The sequence below is a fragment of the Grampus griseus genome (assembly GCF_964374135.1).
Source record: "Grampus griseus genome assembly, chromosome: 18".
Taxonomy (NCBI): domain Eukaryota; kingdom Metazoa; phylum Chordata; class Mammalia; order Artiodactyla; family Delphinidae; genus Grampus; species Grampus griseus.
In genome coordinates this window covers 11748845-11761662 of record NC_139012.1, presented here as the reverse complement: position 1 = coordinate 11761662, position 12818 = coordinate 11748845, and the positions used below count along the sequence as shown (strand labels likewise).

The 12818-nt window shown below is 46.2% G+C and overlaps 1 protein-coding gene across 14 annotated transcripts in view; it reads right to left on the bottom strand.

The window, feature by feature from the left end:
• The window catches only part of DOCK9 (dedicator of cytokinesis 9), a 215175-nt gene that overhangs the window by 153492 nt on the left and 48865 nt on the right, over positions 1-12818 (bottom strand). The gene's annotated exons all lie outside the window — the stretch shown is intronic.

The window sequence follows — 12818 nt, the reverse complement described above, 5'->3', positions numbered from 1 at the left end:
AAAGAAAAGAGAGAATATGCCTTTTCTAGCTATTTCCAAACTTATTCTCAGTAAAAATCTCAGCTAGTTTTAGTCATTGCCACAGTGTTCAGTGATCACTTCCCACATGCAAGGCACTAACTGGGCTAAGTCAAGGATAAAGATATATATTCAACTAACTATAGCACAGTATGCCAAGTGCTTAAAAAGGCACACGTGCGCGTGTGCGCGCGCGCACACACACACACTTATCAGAAGTAAATTCATTATATCAATAAATTCATTACTGCAAGATTATTTTTGAAACTATTAATAAAAAACATCTGATAACACAATTTCAACAAATGCTCTATATATTAAAATGACAATTCATATACAGATAATAAATTTAATAAAGACATCGGGTATGTGCCATCTAAATTAGGAATTGTAACTGAGACTTCTTTGTGTTCCCCAAATCTGTCTCTTTTCCTTCCAAATAGAACTGGACTACATTTCCCAGCCTCCCCATGGTTAGTGTGGTCATGTGACTGTCTTCTGGCCAACAGCGTGTCAGTGGAAGGGATGTGGTCGCTGCCAAGCCTGGCTCATAAAAGCCTCTGCTATAGACTGAATGCTTGTGCCCTGAAAACTCATAAGTTGAAACCCAATCCTGAAAAATAATGGGATTAGGAAATGAGGCTTTGGGGAGGTGATCAGGTAATGAGGGTGAAACCCTCATGAATGGGATTAGTGTCCTTATAAGAGAGACCTCCAAGAGCTCTCTCGTCCCTTCCACCATGCAAGCGCACAGCAAGAAGACAGCATCCATGAACCAGGAAGTGGACCCTCACCAAACACTGAATCTGCCAGTGCCTTGATCTTAGACTTTTCAGTCTCCAGAACTATGAGAAATAAATATCTGTTGTTTAAGCCCCACTCTATTGATATTACAGCTGCCCAAGCTAGCTGAGATGGCCTCTCTCCCCTGTTCTCTCCCTATTCCCCTCTGCCAGCAGCATGCACAGGATCCAGCAGTGGACTCAGGAGGCCTGAGGAAAGGGTGAAGCCCCAAGACGAAAGGAGTTTGGATCCTGAATCACCTTGCTGAAGGCTGTCTGCTTGAAACAGGCACTGAGATAGCCTGAGAACAAGAACTAAAGCATCTACTGTGTTATGCCAATGAGGTTCTCAAGTTTCTTAATGAAGCAGTCAGCTTGCTCTGCCTAATATAAGAATAAAATGTTCATATTTAACTTCAATTACTTGATTTAGGTAGACTCTACATGACGTCATGATACGCTGAGGAAAAAACACAGTGCTCAGACATGTGCACAATTATTATAATTGGGTAACAGTACATGTTTATGGACGGAGATTGAAAATATATATACACAATCAAAAAAATTAAAGCTATCTTGTGAAAGTGTAGGTAATTTCTTCCTCTAAAATATTTGTAATGTTAAAATGTTTTTACATTCAAAAGAGGCCAAATAAAAGATTTACACAAGTAATTATTTTTAAGTAAGAACTGACACAAAATAAAAGTATTCTCCAAAATATTTTAAGTCAACTTAAATCATTTCTTCCTTTATTTTATTTTGTTATGTTGTATATAGTAATCAATCTACAGGTGCTTGTTGGCAAAATGGATCAATGTCACAATCAGTAACATTTTCTTTAGGAACCAGGACTATATTCCTGATAAAATCCAAAAAGGCACAGAGCTTTCTACAGTGACAGAGCTCAGGATTCTGACAGCTAAACTTCCATTACAAGGAGGTCAGAAGGAGAAAGACTGCAGGATGGAACAGACACTGTGCTCCCCCCCTGCCCTGTATGTGTCCAGCACATGACTGCAGCCAGCGAAGCCCAGAGCGGGTGACCTAGTTTTGCAGCCCTGGGCACCTCCACAGGCACTAGCTGGCCCAAGGGAATCCTCAGCTGGGTACCTCCCCTTCCAGCCCCTCAGAACAGATCATCAGCTCCACTCCCTCCAGGCCACAGGGTAAGGTCAGACTGCTTTCTCAGAAAACTGCCGCAGTGTTAGCCCTGGTTAGCAGAGGGTGCTGCGGGGACACTGCTTAGAAAGGGGCTTTTCTCAGGCTCCAGTGTTCTGGAATTGTTCCTTGGTTTTTGGGTTTTTTGCTTTGTTCCTATAGCCCAGCAGCCACTGGGGGCTTTCCGGGAGAGACCCAGTGGCGCACACCCTCCTGAAGTTGCACAGGCACCCCAGCAGGTGGTTCCCAGCCTCTAGCCCGCAGATCCTCAGCAGACTGACTTCTCCACTGTCCAGAGACCAGGGCCACACTCCCTCCACCTAGGCCTGAATCTTAGCCTTGGGTGCAGGTTTGGGGGGTGGGGTGGGGCAGGCGGGGGTTGGGGGGCTCTTCCCAGTTTGTGCTTTCCTTGGGTCTCTGCTCCCTGGATAGACTAGGCTTGTATTCTTAGAGCAGGGGTTGGCAAATGTTTTCTGTGAAGAGCCGGAGAGCAAATATTTTGGCTAACTTACAGTTTCTGTCATAACTAGTAAACTCTGCTGTTGCAGAGCAAAAGGAGCCACAGTCAACAAATGGGCACAGCAGTGTTACAATCAAACTCTATTTACAAAAACAGGCAACCCAGTGGTGTACGTCAACATCTCAATAAAACTGGCACGGCAGGGGGAGGGGCAGTACAACAGCCAGATTTGGCCCACGGGCCATAGTTTGCTGATCCATGCTTTAGAGTTACCCTTACTCCCTAGTAGTTGATCCCCTTTTACCAATTTAATAATTCTCTATATTAATTTTCCATGTTCAATCAACTGATGTGTTTTCTGCGTCTGGACTGATACAGACAATGTTTACAGCTTCTTAAGTGCATTTAATGACACTTCTCACCATTTGACTGAACTTGGATTTCTTAAATGTTTAGTAAATGAAAACAACTAACATATTCATAAATCAGTTTTGCTATTTAGCATACCAAATAACGCTTTTGTTAATTAGATGAACTACTGTTTTCCCCTGAAGGTATCTTGGCAGTATTTTATGTAACATTGTAGGTATTAGGATTACCTTGCTTTTGTGGGCCACTGTTAATTTTTGAGGTGTTTTCACACAGATGATCACACTTAATCCACTGTTAAATTAACTAGACAAGGAGGCCATCAGTCTGAGGTGGCAGTCTATGTAAGCAAACTGAAATGTAAGCCTGTAAATGCCTCAAGGTTAATGAAATCAAAACACTAAGGACAACCCAGCACAGCCAACTAGGCTTCACGCTAGTGCCAATCAATTATTCCTTTCTTTGCTTCTGCACTTTTCTTTATGTAAATCTCTCGCCAGCTCCTATCATCAGAGTGTTCCCAACCACTGGGAATTGGGTGTTGCCCAATTTGAATCGATTTTTGCTCAAATAAACTCTTGAAATGTTTAATATGCCTCAGTTTATCTTTTAACGCCACTAAAAGGTAGGCATGGAAACATCACTCCATTTGACTGAGGCTGGAAACTGAGGATCACAAATTGAGCTGATTGCCTGAGCGTCCCAAGTAGCCGGCAGACGGGACTAGAACCCAGTTTTCTATCAGTCAGAACCCTTCCTTCTCCAGGCTTCCTTGTTAAGGGTCTGTGCTCACCAATGCTCAACTATGGCACGTCTGTGGAGAGTTTATAAGCCAGCGTTTCTGTTAAAGACTGATGATGCATGTTAACCAGGAAAGCCCACAGAAGAATGGCATAAGGGAAATCTCAGGGAAGAATGAGAAATACAGGAAATCTCAGAGAAGAATAACACGTCTCCAGGACTCCAGGACTGGGAAGATTTGAAACTTGTGCAAATCCTTAAGTTGCTCAACGAAGTGACTCCTGGAGACCTGACTGGGCAGAGGTCTTCAGCAGCTGCAGGGAGCACGGTCCCCGACAGGACCGCTGACTCCAAGGAAAAGGGGCCAATGGAGAGCAACTCACCTGCTACCTAAGTTAAGAACAAGGCAAAAAGCTCTTGCTTCAAACACGAATAACTGGCACAATGTGGATTCTACATGTGGATTTTAGGAGGAAGAAAGAAAGAAACTATCCGAGGAGAAAGGCTGAGAAGGGAGACTGACTGGTGAAGACAGAAAAGAAAAGAGACAAGAAGGAGATGGGGGAGAGAAAGGGACAAAAGTAACAGACACCTAGGCGTGGCGGAGGTAGAAGATGCAGGGATGGAGGAAACATAAGGGCAAGATAAAGAAGACAGAAAGAAATGACAGAAGAGAGGGGCTTGGGAGGCTTGAGGCGGACCTATCTACCAAACTGTGGGTCAAGAGCACAATCGCCTATTTTCCACTCTTTCTTTAAACTGATGATTCACTGGTTACAGCTGTTCAGTGTTCTTCAGCTCCACTAAGCTTTTCCAGCTGGTCACAAGTGTGGGGGACAGCCCACTAGTGTAGGAAACTGGCCTGCAGCATCACTGCTAACAGGAATGTACACTAACAGCAAAGTGAAATTAGGTTAATTATCAGACTGCCAGTCCCCTAGTCCTGGTTCAGAAGAAAGAGGTTTTATTAGCACAGAGCTGGCACATGGCCTTGGCTTTAAAGCCATCTCAACACACCTAAGTTCAATGCTTCTCCTGGTGACATAACTCCAAGAGTGTTGGGCTGCACCCCAGAGTCCTGCAATCCTTGCAACTGCCCGGCCATGAGGCCAGAGGAAGAACCTGGAGTCGGCGACATAGACATCAACGATTTACTGAACAGGGAATCCTACAAGCCAGAGGCCGAAGTCCCAGAGCAACAGCTGACCATGTACAGCTCACGGCAGGTAGGACACGACAGCAATCTTCGCTACACAGAGGAGGAGGATGCTATCAGTTATGGGGACATGACATCAGAAGGCTCCTCGGTTGCCAGGGGCACTGCTGGAACACATCCCCCTGCAGCTCTTTGGGCTAGCAACCGTAGTGAGGGCCGCGGTTTCCTGTTGATGACCAAACATACTGGAGCTGGTCTAGTCCCAGGGCTAGAACAGTCACTCTCGGACCAATCACACTGGTAGTTACTGACTAAACCGTCAACTTAGGAGAGGGAGGCAATCACGTGCATAAAGTAAGGGTGACGCAGGGCAGGGTCAGGCAGGGGATGTACAAGACAGCAAGAGAGCAGCCATCTTATGAGTCCTGATTATACAAAGAGCTACTTTTTTTCTTTTCTATTGAGATAATTTACATACAAGTTCTTGATTTTTTATCTTCAAACGAAAAAAAATCTGAGTCCAGAATTACCCAAATTGATGAAGGGTCAATACTCCTAGAACGGCTCCTAGGCCATCGGAACTACCAGATTCCGGAACCCTGCACATTTACCAGTTTGAATTTTCAATATCCCAGGACACTGTGTCTCCCTAGGCATGGTGGGGCTCGGCCAGCTCCCGAGTCTAGGACATTGAGAACAGGTACAGTGCATGTACTGTGCATTTACAGTGTGTAGAAAAGGTAACTCAATCTACACACGAGTCCCTCAGCTTTCTCCCCCGTTTGGAGGTTAAAAGTCCTTATCTATGAACATTCAGTTCTCGGTTACTGTGAAGTCAGACAGGGCGAGGACTGTGGTACTTTCAGTCCACAACAGTCTACAACAGCGGTTCTCAAAGTGGGGGCCCGGGAACAGCACCTCCAGCATCACTTGGGAAGCTCACACAGATGTACATTCTGAGGCCCCATCCCAAGCCTGAATCAGAAACTCCAGCAATGGGGACCATGCTTGAACAAGCTCTCCAAGGGATTCTGAAGAACCCCTGGTCTATCATGATGACCCAGGAACTGTGCTGGAATTTGTAAATTTAGGGATGAACAAGGAACAAGTCCAGTGTTGAGCTCCCTAACCTCCTTGGGTTACAGACCCCTTTGAGACCATGGGGCCCCTCCTCCCAGAAATGTATATACACATTACTTTCTACATTTTATACCCAGTTTTGGGGGGAGGGTTGTCCCTCCCTGGAGAATAGCCATGGGACCGAGTCACAGAAACCCTGGACTAGTGGGACAGGCAGGCTCGTAAACACCTAATTCAGTATAGTGAGAGGTGCGGGCAGACGTTAATGCAGAGCTAGGGCGGGAGGTGGTGTCAATTACTGTCCACGGCTGCAAAGTTTCCTCACTTCACCAAGGAAGTGCTGCTTCACGAGTGCTGAGGGAAGAATGAGAATTCTTCAGGTGGGCAAGGTTTTGAACTCCTTAACGTGATGGCGCAGCCCTCCTTGGGCAAGCAGGTGCACAGGTTCCAGTCACATCTCCAGCCCCGCGCGCCCATGACACAAGCAGTGTGGTTCACTGTCTCTGACAAGCCTGCTCCTGTCATTCCCCACGCCTATACACCTGTCAGAGTCCTACAGCCCTTCAGGCAGAGGTCCAAAGATGTTTTATTTTAGCAGCAGAATCCTTCCTCTAAAGAAACAAATCTGACAGAGGCAGAGATGCCGAAAAAGTTAAAGCGTAGTTGCTCTGGCCCCAGGGCATGCAGTGCATGGCCATATAACTGGGGCACCACCTCAACCCATTAAAAGGCAGCCTGTCCCGTCTCTGACCACTGCATCTGGGTTAGTAGCAGTCCTAGGGTGCAGTTCCTTCTGCCCTGCATTGAAATGACCCATGGACAGCTCATCTCCTCCACTATTAGTGCCTTGGGACAGGGCCGGGCCTCCTTATCTCTGTGCTCCCGCAGCATCTAGCCCAGGATCCAGAGACACATTGACTCTCATTAAGACAGCTGAATGCCCCTCACTTGCACAGACCCCTCTCCAGGCCCCATACACGTACGTCCCTGTTGAGTTCAATTGCTGCTTGGCATCCTGGTGTAGGAAGATTTACAGGAACATGGCCCACTATGTCGGTCCCCCAGTGTCATATAGGCAAATCGATATGAGGTGCAACACAGGGGCCATACTGCAATATAGGCACATCCCAAGGTGCTTGGGCCAGAAATGGTAGGAGGTGCTTGAGATTAGTCATTGCGCAAACTGAGAATGCCCCCAAATCACACAGCTCCTGTACAGAAGAAACCTAACAGAGGTTTATCCAATCCTAAAAGCTTATGTGATGTTACCAAATGTTGCAGAGCTAGAAGAAACTTTTCTAAGCTATGATTAATGAAATACAAAGTTCAACTAACCTTGCTACAGGAAAGACTGAACAACCTATTCTTGCCACACAGAATGATGATACAAAATCATGATCATATGAGAGGTAACAGGAGAATGAAGCCAAAAAATGCCAGGAAGAAAGTTATTACTGAGGTGTGCCAAGAGACTCATTGATAAAAATGTGTTTTCCTGTATTTCTGATGTTGATAATTTGGCTTTTTAAATTTTGTAATTTGTTGTGACTTCTTTTCAAATTCTAAATTATTCTAAACTCAAATTCTAAAACATTCACTTCCAGGCCAAATTTTGTATTTATAAATTTTATATTTAAAACTTTTAATTATTTTTCTTAAAAGTCCCCAAAATTCTAAGCTTCATTGCTCAGAAAACCTGGATCTGCCCTGATAGGGCCATATATGCCACACAGATATTGATCGAGTTGAAGGCAGTCTACAGTACAGTGCTTAAGAAAGCTGAGCTGTGCAGTTACGTGAGGTTGTTATTGGGCCTCACTGAGTTAATGTTCGACACAGCCTGGCAAACAGTAGGCACACAATAAATGTAACCATTATTATTATTATTAAATATGTTGCTTGCATGACAGTAATCTTAGTTTTTTGTTTGTTTTTGAGTGGGTGCTACACATACATTCAACTTCACCAATCTGTTTACAAAAACTTTCCTCTATCCTCCAAGGAACATATTAAACAGACAACAGTGGCAGGGACTCTCACAAAAAAAGGAAAAACAGAAGGCCGAATGCAGAGGAAACTATTAATATATAATAATAAATAGAGGTGACAGTGGAATTCAGGGACTGAGCCCAAAGAAAACCCGAATAGACGCTTACGTTATAAACTGAACTGAGTATTGATGAGGTTCGTGTCAGGAAGGGCTGAGAACAGTTGGGGGTCGGGAAGCACTTTAGACCCACCCGCCACGAGGGCAGCTCCATGAGATCAGCAGGATCTACACTGAGGAGGAGAGAAGGGGGGGGTAAATCCCAAGGGACGCTGCTCATCGAGGGTTGTGTGGTGCTTCCGCAGGGCAGAAGATGGAGCAGAGTCACTGGGGCCCACACACGGTTTTCTATCAAAGAATCAAAGCCTTGGCTTCCTTGGAAGAGACTCACAGGAACAGCCTGAGGCCAGGGCCATGTGACCAGACGGTGGGGAGAAGCATCTCCACCTCAAGGGACATCATGGGCACAGGTAAGCCACTGACACCAAGGCCACCAGTCCCCATCTGCTGGTCAAAGCAGTGGGCAGCAGGCGAGCCTCCAGTGATCACGTGGCTCTCACGGGCGCCAAAGGGCGTGATCCACGTGCCCTCCCATCCATCTCCCTCTGAGCCTCTCTGAACTCAGCCCTTCCTACAGCATTTGCTGCTCTGCGTCTGGCTGTTCAACAACCACGCAGATTGAAATTCCAGATCCACAGGCCATCAGAAGCCAGGGGATCTTCTGAGCGCCAAGAAAATGAGATTCCCCTGGAATCCAGCAGAACCGGAGAGCATCAACCCACAAATGAGTTCAGTGTTGGCCAAACATGTATGAAGCCTCAAAAACCATGGGAAGAGATACACAAAAAGGCTTTCTGATTCTACTGCTCTTCCCTCTGACATGATAGCTTCCAGTGCACTTTCTAGTCATTTCTTGCCTTTGTGCGCCTGGTAATTAAATGTTAACACGAGCTGAAACCCTGAATGCCACTTCTTGAAATAGCAAACTGAGGAAATGGCAGCTCCTGGAGCACCCTATTTTAAGCAATGAGAAATGCATCGCTTCTGCTTATAAAGAATTTAGGACTTCCTTGATTTATCTGCAGAGCTATAAAAGCCACTCGACCAGCTGAGATAAAAATCCCTCACGGAACTGAGTCCATTTTCAAAATGGTGCACTTCTCAACATTGCCAACAGGACCCCAGCACTGTCGCTGGGGAGAGGGGGACGACACGGCCTGCAGGAAGGAGGAGAGGGCTTCTGCAGCCAGATGTTAATCAGCGTGGCCCCCGAGCCTTTCTGCACTACCGTCTTGCACACAACTCTCACTCACTCTATACTCGCACCGGGAACTTCTTGAAGTTGTCAGCTTTGAAGGAAAAGTCCTCAGCTTCCTATAATTAGGGTGGGTGCAGGAAATTAGCAGCTGCCCCCCTTCCTCACGTGCAAATGCTATTAGCAGTTACATGTTCCTTCTCTCCACAGATTTTCACTGAGCCTATCCATGCGCCTTGTGCCAGGTCTTTGGGACACTGAGATAAAAAGGACACACAGCCCCCACCCAAGAAAGCTCACAATTCCAGAGGGAAGGCGGATGTGTGAACAGTCCCGAGAAGAATGACAGCAGTGGGAACCCAGGAGTGGCACCTGACCCACTAGAATGAACCTGACTCCCCTCCCCCTCCCACTCCAGTTAGATTACAAGCTCCATGAGGGCAAAGAGTTCTATTTTATTTACTGTGTCTATATTATTTCTGCTTTGTCCAGCCCCTGAACAGCACCTGGCATAGCACAGGCACTCAGTGTGCAAAGGGGCCCAACAACGCGGGTGCTTCCTAAAGGAGGCGGTTAGAGCTGAGTGTAAGAGCTGAACGAGTCAGCCAGGATTCAGGGTGGACTGGGGGCTCCTGGCAGAGAAAATGGAGAAGGCAGGGAGTGCACTCACGGATGGAACCAGATTTTGTGGGGGCCTGAAATCTGTACAATCGAAGAGGGAAGGGGGTAAAGAAAACACAAAGTCATGAATAGGAAGTTGCTGGAGTCTCTTCCAGGGCCTGTTGATCCCCTCTGAGCAGGGTGAGTTCAGGAAGCAGCGGGCAGTTCAGAATAGCTGGGCAGAGTTGCATGAAGGGAGCAGACGGCAGCTGGCCAAGGGCTTGGGGCACCAATGTCTGCATCACTGGAAATCCAATGTGATGCAGAAAACTATGTTTACGAGAACTCCTTTCTGAAAGGGTACTCGATGCGGCTGCAAAGAATACATGGACAAGCCGCCTGAGGTCAGCAGCGGAACTCCTGGAATGGATATGCTTAAGAAACGATGGATAGTTACCCGCAGGGCCTTGGTTTCTCTGAATAGGTGGGAACACTGGAGTCAGAGACGAACAGCTCTGCACAAGGGGTCCCGTTTCACCTCTGCCCCAGGCAGCCCTCAGTTCCCCCTCTAAAATAAACAACTATCTAAATAGCATGTCGTTTTGGGTTTTTTTTTAGATTATTTATTTATTTTTGGCTGCGTTGGGTCTTCACTGCTGAGCGCAGGCTTTCTCTAGTTGCAGCGCGCTGGCTTCTCATTGTGGTGGCTTCTCTTGTTGTGGAGCACGGGCTCTACGTGTGCAGGCTTCAGTAGTTGCGGCACACAGGCTCAGCAATTGTGGCACACGGGCTCAGTAATTGTGGCTCGTGGGCTCCAGAGCACAGGCTCAGTAGTTGTGGTGCACAGACTTGGTTGCTCCACGGCACGTGGGATCTTCCTGGACCGGGGCTCGAACCCGTGTCCCCAGCATTGGCAGGCGGATTCTCAACCACTGCACCACCAGGGAAGTCCCATGAATAGCCTGTGTTTGAGGTCGTCCCAATGATTAGCTCACCTGGGGTACGCACATGTCTCAAAGCCACCCCTAGACTACAGCCTGTGGTGAAAGATGAGGCCACAGTGGCAGGCGGGCCATGTCGAGAAGGGCCCTAAGGAAGCCAGCAAACCGGTGAAGACTGAGAGACATAAAACTACGTCCATACATCTTCCAGCCGTGGAAAATGCCTCCCATCTCCTTGTAATACACATGGTCTTCTTCCCTTAACCCAGGACATTAGAACTTAGGAGACCATGGTAACCAACATATTGCTCCTTCAGCAATACATGCTCTTCTCCAGACTGTGGAGAAGTGTGTGTAGGAACAGTGGTCTCAGCAGCTGTTCAGAATCGTGCATGTTTAAAATGAGCAGGAGGTTCAGTAATACTAGAACTACAATTGTGCAAACATCAGAACCTGAGATTATCTGCTCTAGCCCTCTCGTCTTACAGACAGAGACACCTGGAGCATGGATGGGAGTTAAGTGACTGTCCTAAGGTCCCAGAAAGAGTTGCTGGCAAAGCTGGGCCTGAATTCCAGGTCTCCTGACCCCCCAGACCATGCTCTTCCTTGGTCCCTGTTCTTCTTCTAAGCCTCTACATTTTAAATTTTGCAGGTTCACTGATGCAAAGCACGTGCTATAGAAAAGTGGAGGAAAAAGGGAGCCCTATCTAAGCTTGGACTGAGAAGAAAGCTCAAACCTGAGCATTAAACTGTAACAGCTGATGAACCGGAGAATGTCTAGAAGAACGCATAATGAACACCAGACTTGTACACATCTAAATATGTTTCTCATGCTGAAATGTGGTGTTACACTCAGAACAGACTAACACCAAGAATAACACACTTGTGAATATAGTTTTTTATATTATAAACACTGATAAGATGTTGAATTCCCTTTTTACACAGTACTAAAAAGAGCACTCAAATGAGAAAACTTGTCACTGAGAGATTTTATTTAATCAGGCATGTCAGTATGAGCAATACCTGGACACTCAAAATCAATCAATTTAATGGAAGGATAAGTGCCTGGGTTTTGTATTTGTCATTTTTATAAATAACTGTGGTTTTCCAAAATTATTATCCTATTACTAAAATGAGCAGAATTAAAGACTCTATGAAAAACTGTCAAGTCAATAGCATCTAGAAAATGGAAAGGGAATTGAGATAATAATGAAGGTAATAACACCAGTTAACAAAAACCTGTACAACTGCTTGTATGTAGTCAGCTGTGCTCACTGGGGGTGCCAGAGAGAGCAAGGGATCTAGGGGGCTTCCTCTATGCCCTGTGCCTCTGGAGCACAAGGAGAGAACTGAGTGGAGAAGGGACCACCCTTGCCGACAGCACCTCAAGTGTCTTCTTTCTATCCTGACACAGGGCATGAGCCAAAGAAGGGGTAAAGAAGGGTGTGAGAAGGAGAGAGAGAACAGGCGGAGAGCCTGAGGGACAGCTCTGCAAGCATCTCTCACACACACATCCATCCCAGCGACTAATTCTGGCTGCCATTTTTTCACATGTGCAAAGTGATGATGAAAGCAAAAGAGAAAGAGATGCACCATGGTAGGTGCCTAAATAATTCTATCTTAAATCTATACTACAGACTCTGTTCCAACTAATAATTTCCCTCCCCTTTTTTTTAGCATTATAGCCTGAAATTTTTAATTCTTCCTATGTCGATAAAAGTTATTTTCGAAACTGAAATAAAGAGGTTAAGTAATTAGGCTAAAGGGCTCGAAAAGCCAGATTGAGTCAGATTTCCAAACAACCTACTTTAAGCTACTTATCTGAAAATATTGGTGGCGGGGGATGGAATTCATAACACATTTCTGGTTCACAGGAGCTTCTGAGCATGTCATCACCAGAAAGGCAGTTCAGAGACCACCAAGGGCAGGTGTGGGGAGTTAGGATTGAAGTCCTGGTCCCCAAAATATTTACTACTGTTGCAGGTGGCGACAGGGGGATGGGGATTCCTTATATCAGTCCAGTGTTTCTCAAAGCATGGTCCCAGACCAGCTGCATCAGCATCGCCTGGAACTTTTTAGACATGCACATTCACCCCAGACCCACTGAATCAGAAATTCTGGGGGTGGGTTCCTGCAATCTGATTGTGATCTGTGTGTGACTGTGACGCCACCCAAGTTAGAGAACTACTCTACTAGTCTACCTACCTTTGT